This window comes from Chlorocebus sabaeus, chromosome 10 (genome assembly GCF_047675955.1).
Source record: "Chlorocebus sabaeus isolate Y175 chromosome 10, mChlSab1.0.hap1, whole genome shotgun sequence".
Taxonomy (NCBI): Eukaryota; Metazoa; Chordata; class Mammalia; order Primates; family Cercopithecidae; genus Chlorocebus; species Chlorocebus sabaeus.
Window position 1 is genome coordinate 111,841,033 of NC_132913.1, and position 9,167 is coordinate 111,850,199.

Below are 9,167 nucleotides of genomic sequence, written 5' to 3' on the forward strand. Positions count from 1 at the left end.
TGGTTTTATAAGGGTTTAGCATTTCCCCTGTTTTCTCTTCTCTCTCCTGCCACCATGTAAAGAAGGTCCTTGCTTCCCCTTCGCCTTCCGCCATGATTGTGAGTTTCCTGAGGCGTCCCCAGCCATGTGGAACTGTGAGTCAATTAAACTTTCTTTGTTTATAAATTACCCAGTCTCGAGTATTTCTTTATTGTAGTGTGAAAATGGACTAATACAGACCCCCTCACAGGGGACATGCAAAGTGCATTCCTCTCCCACTGCCAGGTACAGTTTTGGCCAGAAGTGGATGCCTGCTTTTGCTGTCTCCTCTCACGTCTGTCCCTTTCCTGCTCAGGGTCCTTCCCTGTTGCTTTGAGGGGCTGGCTCCCTTCCTCCGGTCCCCTCATCTCTCATTCCAACAAATGGACCTACAGCCACGGCCCCACCAATCAGAGTGCCCTGCCATGCAGACCACCCGATTGGCCCAGGAATGAGTGTGTGACTCAGGCCAGGCCAATCAGAGTGAGTTCTCCTGGGGGATTTTCTCCTGGAGCTCTCTGAAAAGACATAGTCTTCCCACTTCAGGGCTGAGCTGGTGGGATGTGGCTCTGGGGATGTAATCCCCCGACAACAGCCTTTTTAGCTACATGACCAATAACTTTCCTTCTCTCCCTTTTTGTTTAAGTAATCCATTCTCAGTCACTCTTGTTTATAAATGAAAGAGCCCTACACTAATTTGAAGCTCTGTCCTGGTAACCTAGGCCAGACTACATGTGGCCTGCAGGATTTGTCTTGTGTAGCCTGGACAAAAGTTAATAGGAGGACCTACTTCTCCAAAGGGACCCTGCCTCCATCTTTGTGACCCCTCCTGCTTCCTTCTTAGCCTGCTGAAGGAGTAGGAGCCGGGCCCCTTACTGTCAAAGCTATGGGAAAGGAGAAAGGAGCAAATGAAAAGGAAAAGAGTAAAAGAATCAAAGCCAACAGAACATCCAGGAGACATGGAACCCCCAAACAATTTTTCAGATCTTTATCTCCCTGAAAATTCAATTTCTTAACATTGTGCCCCAATTTTGTACTTGGCCATAACCCAATCAGTGCTGCACCTGTATCAGCCTCCGTTATTTGCTGTAAGAGCAGAACCGATTCTGGCTGATTCAGGCTGACAATGAATTTATCAGAAGGCTGGAGAACTGGGCTCAGAAAACACACGAGAACTTTGGCAGAATCACAAGCAAAATCAGGCCCAGAATCAGGTGGTTCCAAAGACTCCGCCACCCACACAGTTAAAGACTGGACTTCACTTCTTCCTTTGATCAGAGCAATGCTGACCACGTCCCCTCCCCACCCAAAAGAAATCTGCCCCATTCTTGCGTGTGAGCGTCAGAACTCCAGGTAAGACTAGCTAACTGGCCAAATGTAAGTCGTGAGCCCAAGTCAGGGGAGATGGGGATGGGACATCTTTCAGGTGAGCTCTGCCTCCCACCAAGACTCCTATGGGGCAACTTTCTAAGCATTAATTAACTTTTAAATATCTACTATGCCTTCTCTTGGGGTGAAGTGGAGGGGGAAGAAAGGGTTTGGCGATTCTGCCACAGTAATTTAGATAGTGTTACAACAGTGCCCTCTAATGACAGACTTTTGGTAGGGTGAAAAGCAAGGTAAATAGATACACACTCCCTAAAAAGTCCTGCTGAAATTCAGTCCTTCTTAATTCTGTGATTTAGATCATTGCACAAAGCAAGAGAAGATTCCCAAATGCAACTGCAATCCCGTGAGAGGAACATAAAGGAACCATGACTTTTAATGGGTGTTAGCTTGAATCAACCACCGTCAGTGCCTGCAGGAACTCAAGCAGCCCTATGTAATGAGAGTGACAGCGTCATTTCTGCTGTGACCCTTGAGCATCGTTTGACCGAAGAGAAAAACTGCTCCTTAGAAGCCCCCACATCCCCAGATCCCTTCATTTCAGCTGCACCCAGGGCTCCTGCAGTCATCCTGGCTGGTGGAGCCCCGTGAAGCCTGAATGAGCTCTGGGATCTGGCTCACAGGACATGCCTGTGGGACCAACAGAGGAGGACCCAACCTTGGGAGTGAGCTTCAGATACAGCACAACAGCACAAACCATGAAAGACACGTGCAGTGGTGCTTGTACACTAATAAGGATGAGATGAGAAAGAAGCCACTGCTGCTGTAATAGGTCTGCATCCAACAGGCAAACTAGGAAAAGTATGTACCTGAGAAAAGCAGAGAGGGCTCTCTGGAGTGGGCCCAGAACTTGGGATACAAACATGAATGATACAGTTCATGTCTGCTAAGGTCTGAATGTTTTTGTGCACCGCCCCCCTACAGAGTTCATATGTTGAAGCCTAACCCCCAATATGACGATACGATGATATTTGGAGGTAGGACCTTTGGGAGGTGATTGGGTCTTGAGTGTGGGGTCCTCATAATGGAAGTTGTGCCTTTAATAGAAGAGGCATCAGGGAATTGGCTCCCTCTGTCTCCCTCCACCACATAAAGACACAGTGAGAATGTGGCCATTGGCAGGCCAAGAAGAAAGTCCCCACCAGAACTGGACCATACTGGCAGCCTAAATGCAGATGTCCAGCCTCCAGAACCATAAGAAATAAATTGCTGCCCAGTCTATGGTTTTCTGTGATAGCAGCCTGACATGGTTTGGCTGTGTCCCTGTGCAAATCTCACCTTGAATTGTGGCTCCTATAATTCCCATGTGGGAGGGTCCTGGAGTGAGGTGATTGAATCCCGGGGGTGGGTCTTTCCACTGCTGTTCATGTGATATTGAATAACTGTCACGAGATCTGATGGTTTTATAAAGGGGAGTTCCCCTGCACAAGCTCTCTCGCCTGCCACCATGTAAGACGTGATTTTGCTCCTCATTCACCTTCCGTTCTGATTGTGAGATCTTCCCAGCCATGTGGAACTGTAAGTCCATTAAACCTCTTTTCTCTATAAATTACCCAGTCTCAGGTATATCTTTACTAGCAGTGTGAAAACAGGCTAATACACAGCCCAAACTCACTAAGACTATCTCTTACTTTCTGACTTCCAGAGAATGGAAGCTTCTTTTCCACATGCCTATTCCTTGCTGTGCATTTGTTGAACAATTTGTAAAAGCAGCTACTCTGGTCCTGACACCGGGCTAGGGCTTGGGTGCCAGGGTTGTTCTAATAAGGTGTCAGCTGGTCAAGCCCCTGCAACAGGGATTTTAGCCTGAAACTCCATGACAACAAGGAGCCCACCAGGCAGGTCTGGGCAGAAAGCTCCAGGCAGATGGAACAAGTAGAGCATACTAGAGGAGCAGAAAGGAAACCAGGGTGGCGCCAGTTGTGTGTGTGCATGGTGTGGAGGCAGCATGGACCATGTGAGGCTCAGGTCACTCTTCTTGCACCCCTCTTCCTAATAGATTGAAGCCAGGCTGTTAGGCTAGTGGTCGGAGACACAGACTCTAGCCTAACAGCCTGGCTTCCAATCCTAACTGTGCCCATGACTCATGGTGCAGTCCAGGATTAGGCTTTAGACCCCTCTCTGTGCCTCAGTTTTCTCAACTGTAAAGTTTGGATCATCATAGCACCTACCCCACAGGACTTTTGTGAAGACCAAAATGTTCAAGAGATTACCTTGCATGTGGGAAGTACCAGAGAGCTCTGTCATCAGTATCAACTCTAATTCAGTATTATTGTCTCTCCCTAGAATTATTGTCCTCAACATAAACAGACACTTTTCAAAAGAAAACATACATGCTGCCAACAATCATATGAAAAAAAGCTCGACATCATTGATCATTAGAGAAACGCAAATCAAAACTGCGATAAGATACCATCTCACACAAGTCAGAATGGCTATCATTAAAAAGTTAAAAAATAACAGATGCAGGCGAGGTTGTGGAGAAAAAACAACGTTTATACACCGTTAGTGAGAGTGTAAATTAGTTCAACCACTGTGGAAGACGGTGTGGAAAGTCCTCAAAGACCTAAAGAAAGAAATACCATTTGATCCAGCAATCCCGTTACTGGGTATATACTCAAAAGAATATAAATCATTCTATTACAAAGACACACACACACATAGGTTCATTGCAGCACTATTCTCAATAGCAAAGACATGGACTCAACCTAAATGCCCATCAATGACAGACTGAATAAAGAAAATGTGATACATATACACCATGGAATGCTATGCAGCCATATAAAAGAATGAGATCTTTTCCTTTGTAATGACATGCATGGTGCTGGAGGTCATTATCCTTAGCAAACTAATGCAGAAAGAGAAAACCAAATACTGCATATTCTCACTTATAAGTGAGCGCTAAATGATGAGAACACATGGACACATAGAGGGGAACAACAGACACTGAGGCATACCAGAGGGTGAAGTGTGCGAGGAGGGAGAGGATCAGGAAAAATAACTAATGGGTACCAGGTTTAATACCCGGCGTGACGAAATAATCATACAACTAACCCCCACGACCCAAGTTTACCCATAAAACAAACCTGCACATGTACCCCCGAACTTAAAAGTTAAAAAAAAGAAACTCAGTTAAAAGCAGCTTTTTGCTTGACAATGCAGATGTTTATGTAAGAAAGGCCTAAGTTGCATTTTTGACATATGGAAGAAATTTTATATATGACAAAATTATTTTGAGCTATAATCAATGAAACTAATTATGATAATATTCAGAAATGAATGTCTAAAAACAAATAAAAAATATAGTGTCCAAAAAAGAAATAGACAATGAATATTTCTTTTATTAAATTTTGAATATGTAATCATACCAATTAAAGGTAAAAAATAAGTAGCAAAGTACAAAAGAAAAAAAAAGAATTATTGTTCTCAAAAGACTCACCTCAGAAACATCTCTAGCAGAACTGGGATTTGTGAAAACAATACGTTCCTTCTTCCAATAAGAGAGACCTTGTGTCTCCAATAACCCAGCTAGGTTCTCTGGAATAACAAGACTTTTTAAATAATTATATTAGAAAATAAATTTTGATGAAACCAAGTTTTTAATAACATACATCCTAATTATGTGGCCTGGGGACCATAAGCACCTGGGGACCATAAGCACCTTTTCCTCTTACTTGCTACAGTGAATTTTACACACTGCAAATTGTGAGAAATGTTTAAGAAACATCTCAAACCTCAGGAAAGGGTTTCGTAGACGCAAAACGAGGGAGCTGTGGATGCAGAGATCAGTTTGTTTCTAAGTGATGTGGGTTTCGTTGACCCAGAGCAGAATCCTAAAAATGAACTGGAAACCGGGGAGAATTTCCTCAGAGACCTCTTCTTTCTCATTCTCTGAGCTTAGCCCAGGAGGCCTGTTTAGAAGTTGCAGCTGTGTCTCAGCCCCTTGAGGGAATCCTGGGAGATGCAGCAAAAAAAAAGTACTTTAAAACAGAGCAAAGAATAAAGAGAGGATCAAACTGAAGCACAAAAAAAAAGGGAGAAAAAGGCCGGGCGCGGTGGCTCAAGCCTGTAATCTCAGCACTTTGGGAGGCCGAGACGGGCGGATCACGAGGTCAGGAGATCGAGACCATCCTGGCTAACACCGTGAAACCCCGTCTCTACTGAAAATACAAAAAACTAGCCGGGCGAGGTGGCGGGCGCCTGTAGTCCCAGCTACTCGGGAGGCTGAGGCAGGAGAATGGCGTAAACGCAGGAGGCGGAGCTTGCAGTGAGCTGAGATCCGGCCACTGCGCTCCAGCCTGGGCGACAGAGCGAGACTCCGTCTCAGAAAAAAAAAAGGGAGGGGGGAGAAAAAGAAGGAGGGAAGGGAAAAGAAATAAAAAGGGAAGGAAAGGGAAGAGAAAGGAACAGAGAGAAAGGGAAAGACCAATCCATGATGGCTTAGAGAAGATGCTAGGAAGTCACACAGTAGTGAGTTGTTTCTGGAACTTCTGAATACATTTTGTAACATGGACATGTAATTGAGGAGCTTTTAATCAACAGAAAATGCAGTGAGTGTTTGTGGCTCCGTTCTTCTGTTTTATGTTTCCCTTCCCCTTTCCCCATCTTTTTCTGGGAGGGAAGAAAGGAACCTTTCCACCGGCACCTCTTCCATGCGTAGCTGGAGTGACCGAGCAGGTTGTTGAAGGGGAAATGGAAAGACCAAGGCTGCCTTACAAAGTTCCCGTCAAGCAGAAGGCACATGGCGGCTGCTGCTGAGGCTCCAGCTTCACCTGCCTTTGTAAACCAAGGTGTGTCCACTCTTCCTATCGTCTCCTGCTCCACCCTCAGATCTCACATCCCTTGCTCTACTTCCATTAACAGACTAATATGTTTGCAAGCTTCCAAATGTTACCATCTCTGTTAATGTTTAGCAATGAACAAATAATACCTGCAAAGAGTGTAAAATATTATTAATAAGGTTAAAAATAGCCAAACAACTGCAATGCAACTGATTTTTAATATGCCTATACAGGCATACCTTGTTTTATTGTGTTTGCTTCATTGTTCTTTGCAGATACTGGTTTGTTTTTTTTTAATTTTACAAATTGAAGGTCTGTGGCAACCCTGCACCAAGTGAGTCTATTGGCACCATTTTTCCAACAGCATGGGCTCGCTTCATGTCTCTGGGTCACATGTCAGTAATTACCACAATAGTCCAAACTTTTTCATTAGTATTCTATCTGTTATGGTGATCTGTGATCAGTGGTCTTTGATGTTACTATTGTAATTATTTGGAGACTCGCAAATAGTGCCCATATCCATCAATGTCATATGTGTTGTAACGGCTCCACTGAACAGCCATTCCCGTCTCTCTCCCTCTCCTCAGCCCTTCCTACTCCTTGAGACACAACAATGTTGAAATTAGGCCAGTTAATAACCCTACAATGGCTCCCAAGTGTTCAAGTGAAAGAAAGTGTTGCACCTCTCTCACTTAAATTAAAAGCCAGAGGCCGTGCACGGTGGCTCATGCCTGTAATTCCAGCAGTTTGGGAGGCTGAGGTGGATGGATCACCTGAGGTCAGGAGTTTGAGATCAGCCCAGCCAACATGGCAAAACCCTGTTTCTACTGAAAAAAAAAAAAAAAAAAGTACAAAAATTAGCCAGGCACGGTGGTAAGCACCTGTAATCCCAGCTACTCGGAAGGCTGAGGCAGGAGAATTGCTTGAACCCGGGCGGCGGAGGCTGCAGTGAGCAACTCCAGCCTGGGTGACAGAGCGAGAGACTCTGTCTCAAAAACAAACAAACAAATAAATAAATAAATAAATAGCTAGAAACGGTGCATCTTAGTGAAGATGGCATGTCAAAAGCTGAAATAAGCAAGGTTTCCTGCACCACACAGCCAAGTTGTGAATGCAAAAAAAAAAAAAAAAAAAAAAAAAAAGGGTTCTTAAAGAAGATAAAAAGTGTGACTCCTGGGAACACATGAGTGATAAGAAAGCCAGACAGCCATATTGCTATGTGGAGAAAGTTTGAATGGTCTGAGTAAAAGATGAAACCAGCCACAACATCGCCTTGAGCCAAAACCTAATCCAGAACAAGGTCCTAACTCTCTTCAATTCTGTGGAGGCCGAGAGAGGTGAGGAGGCTGCAGAAGGAAAGTTTGAAGCTAACAGTGGTTGGCTTGTGAGTTTGAAAGAAGGAAGCTGTGTCCATACATAAAAGTACAAGGTGAAGCAGCAAGAGCTAATGTACAATCTGCAGCAAGTTGTCTGTAAAATCTAGCTAAGATTGTTAATAAAGGTGGCCACACTAAACAAAATATTTTCAATGTACATGAAACAGCCTTTCACTGGAAGAAGATGCCATCTAGGACTTACATAGAGGAAAAGTCAATGCTTGGCTTCAAAGCTTCAAAGGACAGGTTGACTCTCTCTTGTTAGGGGCCAATGCAGCTGGTGACTTAAAGTCGAAACCAATGCCCACATACCATTCTGCAAATCCTAGGATCCTGAAGAAGTATGCTAAATCTACACAGTCTGTTCTCTATAAATGGAACAAGAAAGCCTGGATGACAGCACATCTGTTTGCAGTATGATTTACTGAATATTTTAAGCCCACTGTTGAGACCCATTGCTCAGGGGGAAAAAAAAAAGTTCCTTTCAAAATATTACTGTTAATTGACAATGCACTTGGTCACTCAAGAGCTCTGATGGAGATGTACAAAGAGATAAATGTTGTTTTCGTGCCTATTAACACAACATCCGTTCTAGCCCATGAATCAAGGAGTCATTTCTACTTTCAAGTCTCAGGATTTAAAAAATCTAATTTGTAAGGCTATAGCTACCATAGATAGTGATGCCTCTGATAGATTTGAGAAAAGTAAATTGAAAACCTTCTGGAAGGGATTCACTATGCCAGATGCCATTAAGAACATTTGTGATTCATGAGAGGAAGTCAAAATAGCAACTTGAACAGGAGTTTGGAAGAAACTGATTCCAGCCCTCATGATTGACTTTGAGGGGTTCAAGACTTCAGTGAAGGAAGTAACTGCAGACTTGAAAGTAGAACTGACTCTTGGAACCGTGGGCTAAAATGAATGTTATGTTAGCAGCATGAAAATAACAGTCATCTCCTTGTACATCTCCATCAGAGCTCTTGGGTGACCAAGAGCATTGTCAATTAGCAGAAGAAGAGCAAGAGAACTAGAATTAGAAGTGGAGCCTGAAGATGTGACTGAATTGCTTCAGTGTCATAATAAGACTTGAACAGATAAGGGGTTGCTTTTTGTGGATAAGCAAAGAAAGTGGTTTCTTTAGATGGAAATTACTCTTGATGAAGATACTGTGAACATTGTTGAAATGACAACAAAGGACTTGGAATATTCTATAAATTTAGTTGATGAAGCAACAGCAGGGTTTAAGAGGATGACTTCAATTTTGAAAGAAGTTCTACTGTGGGCAAAAGGTTACCAAACAGCATCACATGCTACAGAGAAATCTTTCATGAAAGGAAGAGTCCTGATGTAGCAAACTTCATTGTTGTCTTATTTTAAGAAATTGCCACAGCCACCCCAGTCTTCAGCAACCACCACCCTGATCAGTCAGAAGCCATCAACATCAAGGCAAGACCCTCCACCAGCAAAAGGATTATGACTCGTTGAAGGCTCAGATGATCACTAGCAATTTTTAGCAATAAAATATTTTTAGTTAAAGTATGTACATTGGTTTTTTCAGACATAATGCTATTGCACACTTAATAGGCTACTGTATATTGTAACCATA